Here is a 16,002-nt window from a genome sequence, read left to right as displayed (position 1 = left end):
CTAGTCTCCCTATCCCATGACTCTCAGTCTGAAAAAGGGTCTAGACGGGAAACATCACCCGTTTATGGGTGGTCATGGTGGCACAGCGGTAGAGATGCTGCCTTACATCGAATGCAGCGCCGGAGACCCGGGTTCGATCCCGACTACGGGTGCTGTCTGTGCGGAGTTTGTACGTTCTCCCCGTGACCTGCGTGGGCTTTCTCCGAGATCTTTGTCCGAGATGTCGGATAGTGTTAATGTGTGGGGATCGTGGGTCGGCGCAGAGCCGGTGGCCGAAAGGAACAGGCCCGTTTCTGCGCTGTATCTCTAAACTAAACTAAACTAAACAGGGCCTGAAGGGTTTCGGCCCGAAACGTTGCCTATTTCCTTCGCTCCATAGATGCTGCTGCTCCCGCTGAGTTTCTCCAGCTTTTTTGTGTACCTTAAATTAAACTAATCATCCATTGCTTCCCTCCAGAGATCCAGCTGAGTTGCTCCAGCATTTTGTGTTTATCTTCTTGTTCCCAACATCTCTTCTTTATATTCAAGATCGAAGATTCAAGAGAGTTTATTGTCATGTGTCCCAGATAGGACAATGAAATTCTTGCTTTGCTTCAACACAACAGAATATTGTAGGCATGAATAAATACAGAACAGATCAGTGTGTCCATATACCATTGAATATATATATATACACACATAAATAAGCAGATAAAGTGCAATATGCTATTAAAGTTCAGATTTTTGTTTGAGGAGTTTAATAATCTGATGGCTGTGGGGAAGTAGCTGTTCCTGAACCTGTTCCTGAACCTGGATGTTGAAGATTTCAGGCTCTTGGACCTTCTACCTGAAGGCAGCGGGGAGATGAATGTGTGGCCAGGATGGTGTGGGTCCTTGATGATGCTGCCAGCCTTTTTGAGGCAGCGACTGTGGTAGATCCCCTCGATGGTAGGGAGGTCAGAGCCGATGATGGACTGGGCAGTGTTTAGTAATTTTTGCAGTCTTTTCCGCTCCTGGGTGCACATTATTAAGAAAGCACATCAGCGCCTCTACTTCCTGAGAAGATTACGGAGAGTCGGTTTGTCAAGGAAGACTCTCTCTAACTTCTACAGGTGCACAGTAGAGAGCATGCTGACCGGTTGCATCGTGGCTTGGTTCGGAAACTTGAGCGCCCTGGAGAGGAAAAGACTAGAAAATGTAGTAAACACTGCCCAGTCCATCATCGGCTCTGACCTCCCTTCCTTCGAGGGGATTTATCGCAGTCGCAGCCTCAAAAAGGCTGGCAGTATCATCAAGTACCCACACCATCCTGGCCACACACTCATCTCCCTGCTACCTTCAGGTAGAAGGTACAGGAGCCTGAAGACTACAACGACCAGGTTCAGGAATAGCTACTTCTACACAGCCATCAGGCTATTAAACTTGGCTCGGACAAAACTCTGAACATTAATAGCCCATTATCTGTTATTTCTCTTCATCAATTTATTTATTCATGTGTGTATATATTTATATAATGGTATATGGACACACTGATCTGTTTTGTAGTCATGCCTACTATGTTCTGTTGTGCTGAAGCAAAGCAAGAATTTCATTGTCCTATCAGGGACACATGACAATAAACTCCCTTGAATCTTAATTTAACAGATAGAATTTTTAATGCATTACTAATATATAATATATTGGTTATATACATTTTATAACCAACCAATGCATATCAGTGTACTTGACATGAAATTTAGTTGCACAAAATTCACAACAGAGGCAGATTATGATGAAGGACTGTTGAGTAATTTATGAATTTGGAGTGGGAAGCACGGCAGCCTCAGATAAATGCAAAAACAGATGTACGTTCACTGTGGTAATACTGGGGTTGGGTGTCGCTCAATAACAGAAATAGCGTTATGTTGTTGTTTTTAATAACATGGGATAATATGTGAAAAAAAGTTTGCTGCTTGGCAATTTTAATTAAATACCCAGACAGTTAAAATGGCATCAGAGAAATGCTACGGTCAGGCAAACGCCTCCGTTGCCATGCTGTGAGAACAGAGAGGTTGAGAAGGAGTTTCTTCCCAGAGGCCATTAGGACTGTAAACTCCTATCTCACCAGGGACTAACTTTACTGAACCACTCTAATGCTTTTTTTTAAATTGCTGTTTTTTTTTCTCTTTTTCCTTCCGCCCACAATATTTAATATGTAAAAGAATATGTGATTCTGTTCCATTCTGTTTGTAGTTTGATTGGTTGTCTTTTTGCACAAAGTCCGCGAGCATTGCCACTTTTCATTTCACTGCACATCTCGTATGTGTATGTGACGAATAAACTTGACTTGACTTGACTTGACTTGGTTGATACTTTTGGCCCGTTGCTCTGACCTCAGAGTTAGATTACTTCAATACAGCTACCGATGAACAGAGTGTCAAAGACACAAAATTATTTATAAGCAAACGGAAAGGCTACAACGATAATGAGTTATACAATTAAATACCACACAAGGTCTTTAATTAGTACTATACCATAATTGAAACTAAATAAAAAGTACTCTTGCAGGATTAATCTAAACTGCTTTGGAAAGTGTAGGAAGGAACTGCAGATGCTGGTTCACACCGAAGATAGACACAAAATGCTGGAGTAACTCAACGGGAGGGGCAGCATCTCTGCAGAGAAGGAATGGGTGATGTTTCGGGCCGAGCCACTTCTTCAGACCGCTTTGGAAGTTGACCGTGAAGATACATCGAATGAGTACAAGGCCTTCTAAGCCCGCACCTCCAGACCCAGGAACAGCTTCATCCCCAGAGCTATAGCTGCTCTGAACCGCTCTGCTAAGTGCCCAACCCCCCACCCCCCCACCCCCAATGAACTGGATGGTCACGTCGGATGGTCACGTCGCACATCGACCCGGCACAGACATATTTGCACTTTAGACTGTTTTACTGTTTTACTGTTCTTTTTTTTTAATAAATCATGTTTCTCGGGGTATCTAAATTTTATTAGTTGTTTAAGTTATGACATCGGATGGAAGCTGCATACCAAATCTCGTTGCACCTATGTGCAATGTCAATAAAAGATATTATTATTATTATTATTATTATGATGATTATTATTATTATTATTATTATTATTAATTACTTCCATCTGCTGCTACCGTGTCCATAAGGTGGCAGTACTGAGACTTTCTCGCAATAGGGGGCTGCCCAACCAGTCAATACATTCATCAACTCTCCACAATGTCAACGTGTTTTTGATTGTAATCTCGAGGTGGCCTGTCACTTTGCTTTGTATTTCCTGGGTAGGCTGCAAATACTAGAGCTAAGCATTTTATCTCCCCCTCCCCCCCTCAAAATCGGAAATGCAATGGAAAAGTGTTTGATCATGTGGGGGTGTGTTCCTTTTTACAGCGAACCCCATTCTCTTATGGTGTTTACTGGCCGTTGCAGCTACATTACTGCACCCTGGAAAGCATTAGAAAATGTAGAGTCATGTCAGTTGGCATCATATCCCAAAATATATGGTGTTTACTTTTGGATGAAGTCATAGCAACCGAGGCAAGCCTGTGTTTACTTAGCATATCTGTGATGGACCCGAGTTGAATCTCTCTTTATTCCAACAATAGAACACAGTGCGTGGCAAACCGTGTTTGCGAAAAAAAGCGTTCAATTGCAAGGGGTTGAACACGTTTCAGCCTTGATACTGAGTGGATTCAATTCATGTGGGGTTATTCTACAAACGAAAGCCTGGGGGGGGGAAGGGGAGGGAGGAGGGGGCACAGGCTGATCTTTATTTTGTGGACTATATTGCCAGCGCTATCGGGTTAATGCAAAGTGATGTCAAATCCCGTGTGTTTCAAGCGCGTTGAATGAATATTTCAGGCGTGCTGAAACCCGGGATTAACCAGGGAAAGAGCAGTCTCTTAAAAATGACTTTGTGCATTGTCCGCCTTGACTTTAGCCGCCTATTGTATCGCCGGCGATGAACGGATCACAGTATATATGTGAGGACTGCGACTGCGAATGAAAGACTGGACAGAATTGCTGGCGAGGAGGATACGGATGACGTGAGGCAAAGGGTTCCCTTCCCTGCAAAATGCACGTTCAATTCAATTACACCAGAGGAGCCAAATCAGAGACATGTTCTATTTATAGACCCACGACAAGCCCATTATCCTGTCGGAGCTGCAAATAGATTGCAGGAGCTGGCAGCGCGCGTTTTCATACCTACATATTTTGCTTGGGGGCATCACAGGGATGTACTTGTGTCTTCGCTGTACTCATCATGACAACATTTGCAAAGGGAGCTGGGGAGTTTCCCTTGTATGCTCATACTTAATTCGCCACATTAAAATAAATAGATATGATGGTCCTTTCAGTTTGCTTGTTGTGGACACATTTACTAGGCTATCCTGCTTCACCACAGTGACAGGGTGATGAATCTGTGGCATTCGTTATCATGGGTGGCTGTGGAGGCCAGGTCAATGGATATGTTAAGGCGGGGATTGATAGATTCTTGGGTGTGTCAGAGGTTATGGGGAGAAGGCAGGAGAATGGGGTTAGGGGGGAGAGATAGACCAGCCATGATTGAATGGCGGAGTAGACTTGATGGGCCGAATGGCCTTATCCTGCTACTAGAACTCAGGAATTAAGGAACTAAATGCCACCCGTACTTCAGTGGTCGGACAGCATCTGCTAGCAAGCTCCTGGACACAGATGTTTGGAGCAATGAAACCAGGCTGCAATCGGCCCTTTTTAAATTGAAACTGAAATTGCAAAAGAAACTGCAAGTGATGGAAATCTGAAATTTAAAAAAAACCCCACAGAAAACGCAGGAAACACTAATGAGGTCAGGCAGCATCTGTGAAAGTCTGAAGAAGGGTCTCGGTCCCAAACGTCACCCATTCCTTCTCTCCAGAGATGCTGCCTGTCCCGCTGAGTTACTCCAGCATTTACTGTTTACCTTCTGTTGAATGCCAAACAGATGAACGTTTTAAGACGGAACTCTTTCTAAATGACAGCCTGTTAAAAAAAGAAAACCTCTCTCCGGTGCCGCTGCTCGTCACTGCTGGGTATTTTCCAGCGTTTAGTTTCGTATTTTTGCAACACCCGCAGCGTTTTATTTGTACGCAAAATGCTGGAGTAACTCAGCAGGGACAGGCAGCATCTCCTCTGGAGCCAAGGAATGGGTGACTTATTGGGTCGAGACCCTTCTTCAGACTGTGAGTCAAGGGAGACTAGATATAGACAATGATATTGGGTGATATAGAACAAATGGATGAAAGATATGCAACAAAAAATAGATGATAAAGGAAATATTCCCTCTCCGGACCCAACGAGTCCCCTTTCTCCAGAATGCTTGTGGGGGCGGGGGCGCGCCTGTGCACGAGCACGAGTACGGCCGCGGGCACGAGCATGAGCATCATAGCAAGGTAGAGGCGCGCTCCCGGCGCAGCCCTGCGAGAAACTCCAGCCCCAGCACAGCGGAGAAGTATTGGGGCGAGTGAATATACAGACCAAGTGGATGAACATCATTTAGCATTGAAGCCAATGCAATCGAGGCAATCCTCTGGCAGCCGGGCTGTGGCTTAATGTGGCGGTCAGACAAACACACACACAAACACACAGACATGTGAAATAAAAGCTGCTGAATGAACTCGAGCCAGGAGCAAGCAGCAAGTGGCGGCGCTGAGTGAGAGGGTGAGTGAGAGAGATGAGGCTGTAAAGAGGGGTGGAGGGAGGGGATTGGCAATGTTTGTTTTTTAAGGAGACTTCTTTGCGTCGGCGTTTGTTTGTCGGGGTTAGTGGCGTTGATGGGGAGGGAGGTGGGGGTCTGTTTCAGCGGCTGGGGAGGAGGTAGCGGGCTGCAACATTGTATTGAGAAGATTTCACTTCGTTAATTTCACTGTGCTCCGGATTTAACGTTACCGCCTTCTTGTTACTTTCCCCTCGTCCGATAATGAACCATTGAGCGGCTGAGTTACTCCAGCTTTGTGTGTGTGTGTGTGTGTGTGTGTGTTCAGTTTAAACCAGCATCTGTAGTTCCTTCCTACACAAGGGTTTCCTTGGTAGACAAAAATGCTGGAGAAACTCAGCGGGTGAGAGGCAGCATCTATGGACAGAAGGAACAGACGTCTCGACCCGAAACGTCGCCTATTCCGTCTCTCCATAGATGCTGCCTCTCACCCGCCGAGTTTCTCCAGCATTTTTTTGTCGACCTTCGATGTTTCCAGCATTTGCAGTTCTTTCTTAAACATTCTACATTTCCTTGATCGTCGACTGCTCTGATCTGTCTGGTCGCACCTTCCATGCTCTTTGTACCCTTCCATATCTCCAGTCTCCCTCTCCCCTGACTCTCAGTCTGAAGAAGGGTCTCGACCCGAAATGTCACCCAAAGATGCTGGCTGTCCCCGCTGAGTGACTCCGGATTTTTGTGTCTAACTTCGGTGTAAACCAGCAGTTCCTGTAGTTCCTTCCTACACATTACACTGAGGTTAGATGCTACGAGCTTCCCACGGCTAGCTCCTTCCCTTTTGAGTCCAGTGCCGACAGCCCAGTGGCGATGTCCAGTAGATCTGTGAGCAATGACGAGTTGCTTCCGCTGGAACACTGGAATTTGAGTTTTAAGGTTGCCGAAGTTGTCTCAAATTCAGCCACAACAGATCGGGCAACTTTCCTTTCCCTCCAGCTCAGGGCTTCCCACCTTTTTCGTCCCGTTTACCCCTGGCAACTTTAATACCACATAACAATGACGTTTGACTTATTAATGAACAACTAATGATGAACAGATACCGGTGTACCAGAACCAAACACAATCAGTCAATGAAAAAAAAACAGGTTGGGAACTCCTGCTCTAGTAAGGGTTTTTACGATGGTTAGCATATCTGTTCATTATTCTCACCACCTTCCAATTTAAAACAATTCTCCTTGAATTTTCCGAACATGTTCAAACCTGCTCCTTTGGGCACAACTTATCTAAATGGGGAAATAAATGAAGTATTACTTGTCTAACATCAGTGATATCTGGTGATGTCATGCTGGCCTTTAGATTAACAGTAGCCTTTTGTGGCATTCAATGAATCCACGATGAAGATTGATAATCATGAAGTCACAGTAACCTCCATCGATAAACGTCACACTGATTTGATTAGTATTTTAAGAGTGACCCTGGGAAAAGCAGTGAGTGCAGTCTGTCGTGGTTTACAAAGCTATTTGTGGAGCTGATATTTTTCGAAAATATGGACTTATCTTGAAAATCTCATGCTGGTGAGATGAAATGACATTTTTTTTCAGTTGGTTATTAATAATCGGCAATTCTCAGGTGGCATTCAGGAGCTAAACCCAACCATCAATAACATTCATCACTTAGTCTGGCGAATTATATTTCTCTGCGTCCCACTCAATTTATTGTGGACCACTGGGGCAATAAATTGTGCTACCCTGCCTGTCTGCTACATGCTTTGTAATGGATATTTCCACTATATTTGTCATTTAAACATGACTGTTTCCATGTTATTAATCTTAATGCATTGAGCAAGTGAGAGCAACCTGATTTCCTTGTATTCTGTTTTTTTGTAAACAATGGTGGCCTATTTAATTTATGGGGTGTGTAACCTTTTGGATTAATGACATTTTTGCCACTGGCATTTAAATTATCATTTGAGTGTTCGTCTGTAGTTAGTGGCCTTGTGGTGTGGGGAATGTTTTGATCTAGTGGCTTAAATTAATATTTTCTGACATAGCCTGATGTTTGGTTCATGTGAAAATGAAAGGATTAAGTTTGAAGCTTGAATTGCTGGTGTGGCAAGTATCCATTTATCAACACTGCAATCTAATGATTCAATATTAAGTGTTCACATTCATCAGGCTTGTTCTTTATAATTCTTACTTGATATTAGCAGGCATTTATTTCCACAAATAAAATTTAAAGCAATAATTATTTCAAAAGAGAAAATCTAGATTTAATTTTATATTGAAGCCTTCCACCAGATAGGCAAACGATGACCTAACGGTGGAGGCAGGTTCTCTGGATGCTTTCAAGAGAGAGCTAGATAGGGCTCTTAAAAATAGCGGAGTCAGGGGATATGGGGAGAAGGCAGGAACGGGATACTGATTGGGGATGATCAGCCATGATCACATTGAATGGCGGTGCTGGCTCAAAGGGCCGATTGGCCTACTCCTGCACCTATTGTCTATTGTCTATTTCAGACCATCTGAAAATTGCTTAGAACTGCTTGCATCTTTTGTCTTATTTCTAATGTTTTCACTTTTGCTTTTCGTCTCCGGCATAGGAAATAATATCTTTGAGAATCTATACTTGGTCATTTGCAAGTTATGAGCGAAAAATATTGAGGGCAGTAATGTTGATTTATGAGAAAAGTACCAGTCATGGTTGACCTGGGGTCACAAACGTTTTACCAAGAAATAGTTGAGGTGTACTTTTTTTTTTTTTAATTTACACAAGTCACAGGGATAAATTAACCTTCAGTCGATTTAAATAATTTGAAGGCCTTTACTATCATTTATCATATAACATACAGTACAACATGGTCGGAAGATAATATACTCAATACCTTCCAGACAGCTAACTAAGGCAAAGGGGCAGACAGATAACTCCTCTGAACAAGGAGAGTCAGACCCGTTTGTGGTGCATTTTCTATTTATTGCCAGGGTAGTAGTAAAGATTGAAGATAGACACCAAAAGCTGGAGTAACTCAGCGGGACAGGCGGCATCTCTGGAGGGAAGGAATGGGTGACGTTTCGGGTCCAGACCCGAGCTGTCTGAAGAAGGATCTCGACCCAAAATATCACCCATTCCTTCTCTCCAGAGATGCTGCCTGTCCCGCTGAGTTACTCCAGCATTTAGTGTCCATCTTTGATTTAAACCAGCATCTGTAGTTCCTTCTTACACATAGTGGTAAAGATTACCAGACTAACAGTTGAAAATGTAAAATATTCAATTAAGTTTGATTTATTGTCACTTTTACCGAGGTACAGTGAAAAAAATTTGTTGCATGCTAAGCAGTCAGTGGAAAGACAATACATGATTACAATCTATCCATTTACAGTGTACAGATTTGTTTAGTGCAAGGTAAAGCTAGCAAAGTCCGAGCAAGGATAGTCCGAGGGTAATCAAAGAGGTAGATAGTAGTTCAGCTCTGCAAATATTGATTGTGATTGCTGTTCATTGTTCAGTGATTGTTGATCTCAAAGTGTGTCTTTGTGTTGCTAAAGGTGGCTTAGTAGGTAGGCTGTGTTATGTTCTGTGGTTGATACAATGACTGAATATATAACACAACCAAAGCTTCACTTTGCTTGGCATTTGGATGTGTTCCTGGCATCCTTGAACCTTGTACCTTGTACCTTCTGAAGAGTCCACCAGGGACTAAACTGGAAATTGGACAATTTTATACTGGACAATGTTTTCATTAATCAAGCCAATTAACCATATAATAACCATATAACAATTACAGCAGGGAAACAGGCCATCTCGGCCCTACAAGTCCGTGCCGAACAACTTTTTCCCCTTAGTCCCACCTGCCTGCACTCATACCATAACCCTCCATTCCCTTCTCATCCATATGCCTATCCAATTTATTTTTAAATGATACCAACGAAACTGCCTCCACCACTTCCACTGGAAGCTCATTCCACACCGCTACCACTATCTGAGTAAAGAAGTTCCCCCTCATGTTACCCCTAAACTTCTGTCCCTTAATTCTGAAGTCATGTCCTCTTGTTTGAATCTTCCCTATTCTCAAAGGGAAAAGCTGATCCACATCAACTCTGTCTATCCCTCTCATCATTTTAAAGACCTCTATCAAGTCCCCCCTTAACCTTCTGCGCTCCAGAGAATAAAGACCTAACTTATTCAACCTTTCTCTGTAACTTAGTTGTTGAAACCCAGGCAACATTCTAGTAAATCTCCTCTGTACTCTCTCTATTTTGTTGACATCCTTCCTATAATTGGGCGACCAAAATTGTACACCATACTCCAGATTTGGTCTCACCAATGCCTTGTACAATTTTAACATTACATCCCAGCTTCTATACTCAATGCTTTGATTTATAAAGGCTAGCATACCAAAAGCTTTCTTTACCACCCTATCTATATGAGATTCCACCTTCAAGGAACTATGCACGGTTATTCCCAGATCCCTCTGTTCAACTGTATTCTTCAATTCCCTACCATTTACCATGTACGTCCTATTTTGATTTGTCCTGCCAAGGTGTAGCACCTCACATTTATCAGCATTAAAAATTAAAATTAAAGTTAAAATTAACCTACAAACCTGTACATCTTTGTAATGTGGGAGGAAACAGAAGATCTCTGAGAAAATCCACGCAGGTCACCATGTGCCTCTTCAGTCGGGAGGACAGGAAAGGAGAGAGCTAAGGAAATAACGTTTGAAACCTTCACCCTCGTCATTCAGACTGTGAATCCTTTTGTGAAAAGGACAGGAGAAATCCGATTATCTATTTCTTAAAATGACTTTCTGCATGAAACAAATCCAGCCAATGTGCTGGAAATATAGTTTATTGTTTCTTTTTAAAAATGTAAGGTTACATTTATCAAAGACTGATCTGGGAATATTTTTAATACAGTCTCGTAAATGTTACATTTCTGATTATTTCAGGTGTACTGCAATCATCAAGGCTGATGGTAAATTAAAATATTAGATTACATTAATTCTAATGCCACAATCGCTCATGCTCCACTGATAATAACAACACCAAATTGAACTTAAGTTAAGTTTTGACACCTTAGTTCCTCTTCAGATGTGTAAATGTTGTCATTGTAAAATGGGTCACGTCATTTCCATCTGAACTGGGATTAACATCATTACGGGCTGAAGTCCGTTGGTTGGACTACATGGGAGAGTCTAGGAACTAGAGGTCACAGCCTCAGAGTTAAAGGACGTTCCTTTAGATAGATGATGAGAAATTTGTATAGTCAGACGGTGGTGAATCTGTGGAATTCTTTGCCACAGAAGGCTGTGGAGGCCAAGTCAATGGATATTTTTAAGGCAGAGATAGATAGATTCTTGATTAGTACGGGTGTCAGGGGTTATGGGGAGAAGGCAGGAGAATGGGGTTGGGAGGGAGAGATAGATCAGCCATGATTGAATGATGGAGTAGACTTGATGGGCCGAATGGCCTAATTCTGCTCCTATCACTTGCATGCCTCCGTGTACTTTAAATGTGCAGGTTTTGCAAAGATATGATGAAGCAAGTTGCTGGAACTAAGGATTAATAAAGAAATGAACTTCCATATCAAATTGTCTTTCTTAACACTCCTGTGAATCATCTTGGAATTTTTTGCTGTTTTAGGGAACCATCCCAACATTGCTGTAAAATATTGCATATGTGCAGCACATTTTAATTTCCATATGATGTGTAACTTGATTACTTTTCCTTTTTTGTAATCTACACCTTCCCTGCTTACTTTGTCCTTGACTATTTCATGGTGTTGAGTGCTACTGGTCAGTGGACCCATAAAAGGCCCAGATGGCATATATATTACTCCTGCCAGCGAGGAACCAGTTGGCCTTCAAATGATGTTCTCATCTTATTGATAATGCTGAAATTACTATTTCACTTTTCAAAATACAAGATACATTTATTTGTCACATGTGCCAGTTGGCACAGTGAAATGTGATCACCGTACAGCCATACAGTAAAATAAAGAACACAACATAGAGTTGATAGAGTTCAACATAAAACATCCCCACACAGCAGAATCAAACAGTTTCCCACTGTGAGGGAAGGCACCAAAGTCAGTCCTCTTCCTCTGATGTTCACCCATGGTCGGGGACTCCGGAGCCCTCCGCAGTCGCCGCTATTGGCAACTGGCTGCTCAGGCCTGGATGATGGAACTCCGATGTTGGGACTGGAGGCCTTTGAGAACTTTGAGGAACTTGAGTGAAATCTCAAGCTCCGACATTCAGTGCTACAATTGAATGGGCCAGTAATGATCTACGATGCCTTGTTGCATCATTACTGGATGGCATTATGTGGATTATGTATGCATAAGAAAAAAAAACCGGTCTAAATATAATAAGATTATAAATCTGCAGTCTATTGTGTTTCTATCTCACGCTTGTATTCACTGGAGTTTAGAAGGATGAGGGAGGATCTTGTAGAAACATATAAAATTATAAAAGGACTGGACAAGCTAGATGCAGGAAAAATGTTCCCAATGTTGGGCGAGTCCAGAACCAGGGGCCATAGTCTTAGAATAAAGGGGAGGCCATATAAGACTGAGGTGAGAAAAAACTTTTTCACCCAGAGAGTTGTGAATTTGTGGAATTCCCTGCCACAGAGGGCAGTGGAGGCCAAATCACTGGACGGATTTAAGAGAGAGTTAGATGGAGCTCTGGGGGCTAGTGGAATCAAGGGATATGGGGAGAAGGCAGGCACGGGTTATTGATTGGGGACGATCAGCCATGATCCCAATGTATGGCGGTGCTGGCTCGAAGGGCCAAATGGCCTGCTCCTACACCTATTTTCTATGTTTCTAAATGTGGGATTATTCTTTGAGCAAGTGCATGCAATTCATTTAGGGAAGTACAATTATGTACACTTTTTAAAATTAATTTGTGGTGTTGCCTAAATTATGCCACGTTTAGGGTGAGTTTACTTTTTGGCTCCGATACGATGCGATACAATATAACTTTATTTATCCCAGGAGGGAAATTGATCTGCCAACAGTCATAACAACACAAAAACATTTTAACTCTTTTTAATTCTTGTAATATCCCTGTTCTCTGACACTTGATTCTTGGTGTTCACCTGAATAAATGGCGCTGATCTTCCTTATAGATTTCTAAATCAAAATGAATGGACTTGGCCTTTCATTCCACATGTGATACGAGGATTACAAAACCCTTTTTTATTCATCAGCCCAGTTCATGTACGTGACTGTTGAGCTGTTCGCACTAACATGCTTTACGTACGTTGCCTCTAATGGGTCCCACGCAACTGGCTTAACTATGATGTGCATCATGTCACAGAGTCGCCCTAACCATGACCTTATGCTGAGCTACCAAAGAATACAAACCTGCACAGAATGGTGTGAATCAGTGCTTCCTACCAAGGAGGTAAAAGAGAAAACAAGGCTAATTTAAACATTGAGCAGCATGCTTCTAGGAACTAGGAAATACATTTGGATTCATCAAAAAATGCTGTATTTCACGTAAAACTTGAACTGACACAGCTCTAGAACCTAACAAGAACATACTTTTATTGTATTGCATTAAATATTAGCTATGAACACTTTCAGTTGGAAAAATCAACCCAAAAATCGAATACATTTTGATACAAATTTAGGTCCAACTGCAGGAAGCAATTTCTTGTCTCTTTATACTTGATTATTGATTGACTCGAATGCTGGCCATTAGTTCGTTATCCAGTGACAAGTCTGTAATTTGCTATCATTTGTGTCAATAGCTCGTTATTTAGCTGTCCTGTTTTATGTAAAGTATGGTGCTACTTTAGGAAATAGTAAAAAAAAACTACTGGTAATTAAGTAGTCTTGGCCAATCGTAGGAATTAACAAATTATAAGGAAATCCAAATTATTTTGAAAAAAATGTGAGGTGTGAGAAAATCTAAAATAAATTGTCTTTGTAAAGGTGTTTGAACTTCTTTATATTTGCTCTAACTGCATGTGTCCAATTCCTTGAGTATTCTAGAAAGGCGCTATATAAATCCCATCCATTATTATTATTATTATTCTGAATCTTCTGAATTTATAGTCGGCAGGGCAGTACTCTGCATATCGCCAACTTGGATGTGTTGTGCACACTAAAGGGCCTGTCCCACCAGCATGCGATTGTATGCATCAAGCGCAACAAAACGTGGTCGCTTGAGGCGCACGGCCTCGCGGGGCCGGTCCCATTTCCAACTGTGGAGGCATATGGAGTTGTGCGGGGCTGGTCCCGACATCATACTCACCAATCAGCTGGGCAGGAGGCGGGCCGACTGAATTTGGACGTCACACGGCATCGGTCGGTTACGTCCTCGCGCAACAGCACGCCGGGCGGTGACGTCATCGCGCAACGCCACGCGCTAGGCGTACGCCGTCGAGACGCTGCGTATGGCGTTGAGATACTGCGTATGCCCATCGAGGCGCTGCGCACGGCCTCAATGCGGCTGTGGTTGTCACTTCCTTTGGGCAGAACCAAACGTTTTGTCTAAGGAATCCAAGTGTACGGTTGGCTTTAGTGACCATGTTGTCCACGTGTTCCCCCCACGAAAGCTTGTTATCAAGATGAACTCCAAGGTATGGTTGTGAACATCACAATCTGGTTTGGGAATTGCTCTGCCCAGGACACGAAGGCTCTGCAGAGAGTAGTGTGTTCGGCCGAACGCACTATGGGAAGCACACTCGCCCCCCTGCAGGAACTATACATCAGAAGGTGCAAATCCAGAGCCAACAAAATCATGGGGGACCCCTTCCACCCCAGCAACAGACTGTTCCAGCTGCTACGGTCAGGCAAATGCCTCCGTTGCCATGCTGTAAAAACAGAGAGGATGAGAAGGAGTTTCTTCCCAGAGGTCATTAGGTCTGTAAACTCCTATCTCACCAGGGACTAACTTACTGTACCAATTTACTGTTGTGTGGTGTCTTTTTAAATTGCTGTTTCTTCTTTTTTTCTCCCACAAATATGTAATATGTGATTCTGTTCCATTCTGTTTTGTAGTTTTTTTGCACAATCTGCAAGCATTGCCACTTTTCATTTCACTGCACATCTCGTATGTGTATGTGACGAATAAACTTGATGTGACTTGACTTGAACTTGTGTGATGAAGTATTTGTCCACAGAAGGTGTAGGCTCGAGTACGTGGTTTCTTCTTATTTGAAATTACCATAATTGAGCATTTAGTTGGGTTGAAGCTCATCTTCCATGTGTTTTGCCAGGACTTAAGGTCTTCTTGTAAGGAGCTCATGTCCTCTACATCAGTGACAGGTGTATATCTGTAGTGATGTTGTATGGTTGTACTTTTGGAGTCAATTCATAATCCTAAATTGGGGAAAATGTTTAATTTTCAGTGGTTGCCTTTTTTGTTTATAGTGATGGTGTTTTAAACAGGTCGAATGGAGATGATTGGGTGTTGTTCAAGCTTGGTGTTCACAACACTGTAAGAAAATGAGTTTGATTTTATCCATAGATAGACACCAAAAGATGGAGTAACTCGGCTGGTCAGGCAGCATCTCTGGATAGAAGGAACGGGCGATGTTTCAGGTCGAGACCCTTCTGCAAACTTAGGGGAGAAGGAGACACAGAGATAAGGAAGTGTAAGGTGTGAAAATTAGACAACAAAATTCCACTGGGTGGCGCTTCGATGGCAGCCTCGCCTACAGTCTGCCTGTCCTGTTTGTCCTTTTTTTTAATGCATTTAAAAATTATGTGTTAATGTTCTCTGGTTTGGGGGTGGGGGAGGGGCCGGGGGAAACTTTTTTTCAATCTCTTACCTTGCCGGAGATGCGATTGTTTTCCGGATTGTATCTCCGGTCGCTCTGCGACCTAACATCATGGAGCTGGAAGCCTTGCTCGGGACTGACTTTGAGCCCCACCGCCGGGTGTGGACTTACCACCGGTGCCGATCCCTTGCCTAGGATCGACGCTCCAACCGCGGCCTGCGGATTTCACCATCAAGGAGCTCGCGGTCTCGGGTTGAGACCGACGTCGGGAAGCTCCAAAAGCCGCATGACGTTCGACTAGCTCTAACCCGGGGTAGATCGACCGGCGCGGTGGCGCTGAGATTCCCCCCCCGATGCAGGAGTTTGATCGCCCCGACGAGGAGGCCCGCCGCCGGCTACGGGAGTAAGATCGTCCCGTCAACGGAAGGTTAGTGGCCCCCGACCGCTGGAGGACAAAGAAGGGAGAGATTGAACTTTTTTTTACTTCCCATCACAGTGAGGAATGTGGAGGAGTCACTGTGGTGGATATTTATGTTAAAATGTATTTTGTGTCAATAAAAACTTTTTATTGGTACGACTGTACGGCAAATCAAATTCCTCGTATGTTGCAAAA

General features: G+C 43.1%; 1 protein-coding gene across 1 annotated transcript in view; it reads left to right on the top strand.

Annotated features, from left to right (window-relative positions):
* The first annotated feature begins 5,405 nt into the window (after positions 1-5,405).
* Positions 5,406-16,002, top strand: part of dgkg (diacylglycerol kinase gamma) — a 580,221-nt gene continuing 569,624 nt past the window's right edge. The window contains exon 1 of the mRNA XM_033023568.1: positions 5,406-5,663. The gene's annotated coding sequence lies outside the window, so the exon portion shown is untranslated. The remainder of the gene's footprint in view (positions 5,664-16,002) is intronic.

The sequence above is a fragment of the Amblyraja radiata genome, chromosome 7 (genome assembly GCF_010909765.2).
Source record: "Amblyraja radiata isolate CabotCenter1 chromosome 7, sAmbRad1.1.pri, whole genome shotgun sequence".
NCBI classification, from domain to species: domain Eukaryota; kingdom Metazoa; phylum Chordata; class Chondrichthyes; order Rajiformes; family Rajidae; genus Amblyraja; species Amblyraja radiata.
This window is presented reverse-complemented; position numbering and strand designations above follow the sequence as displayed.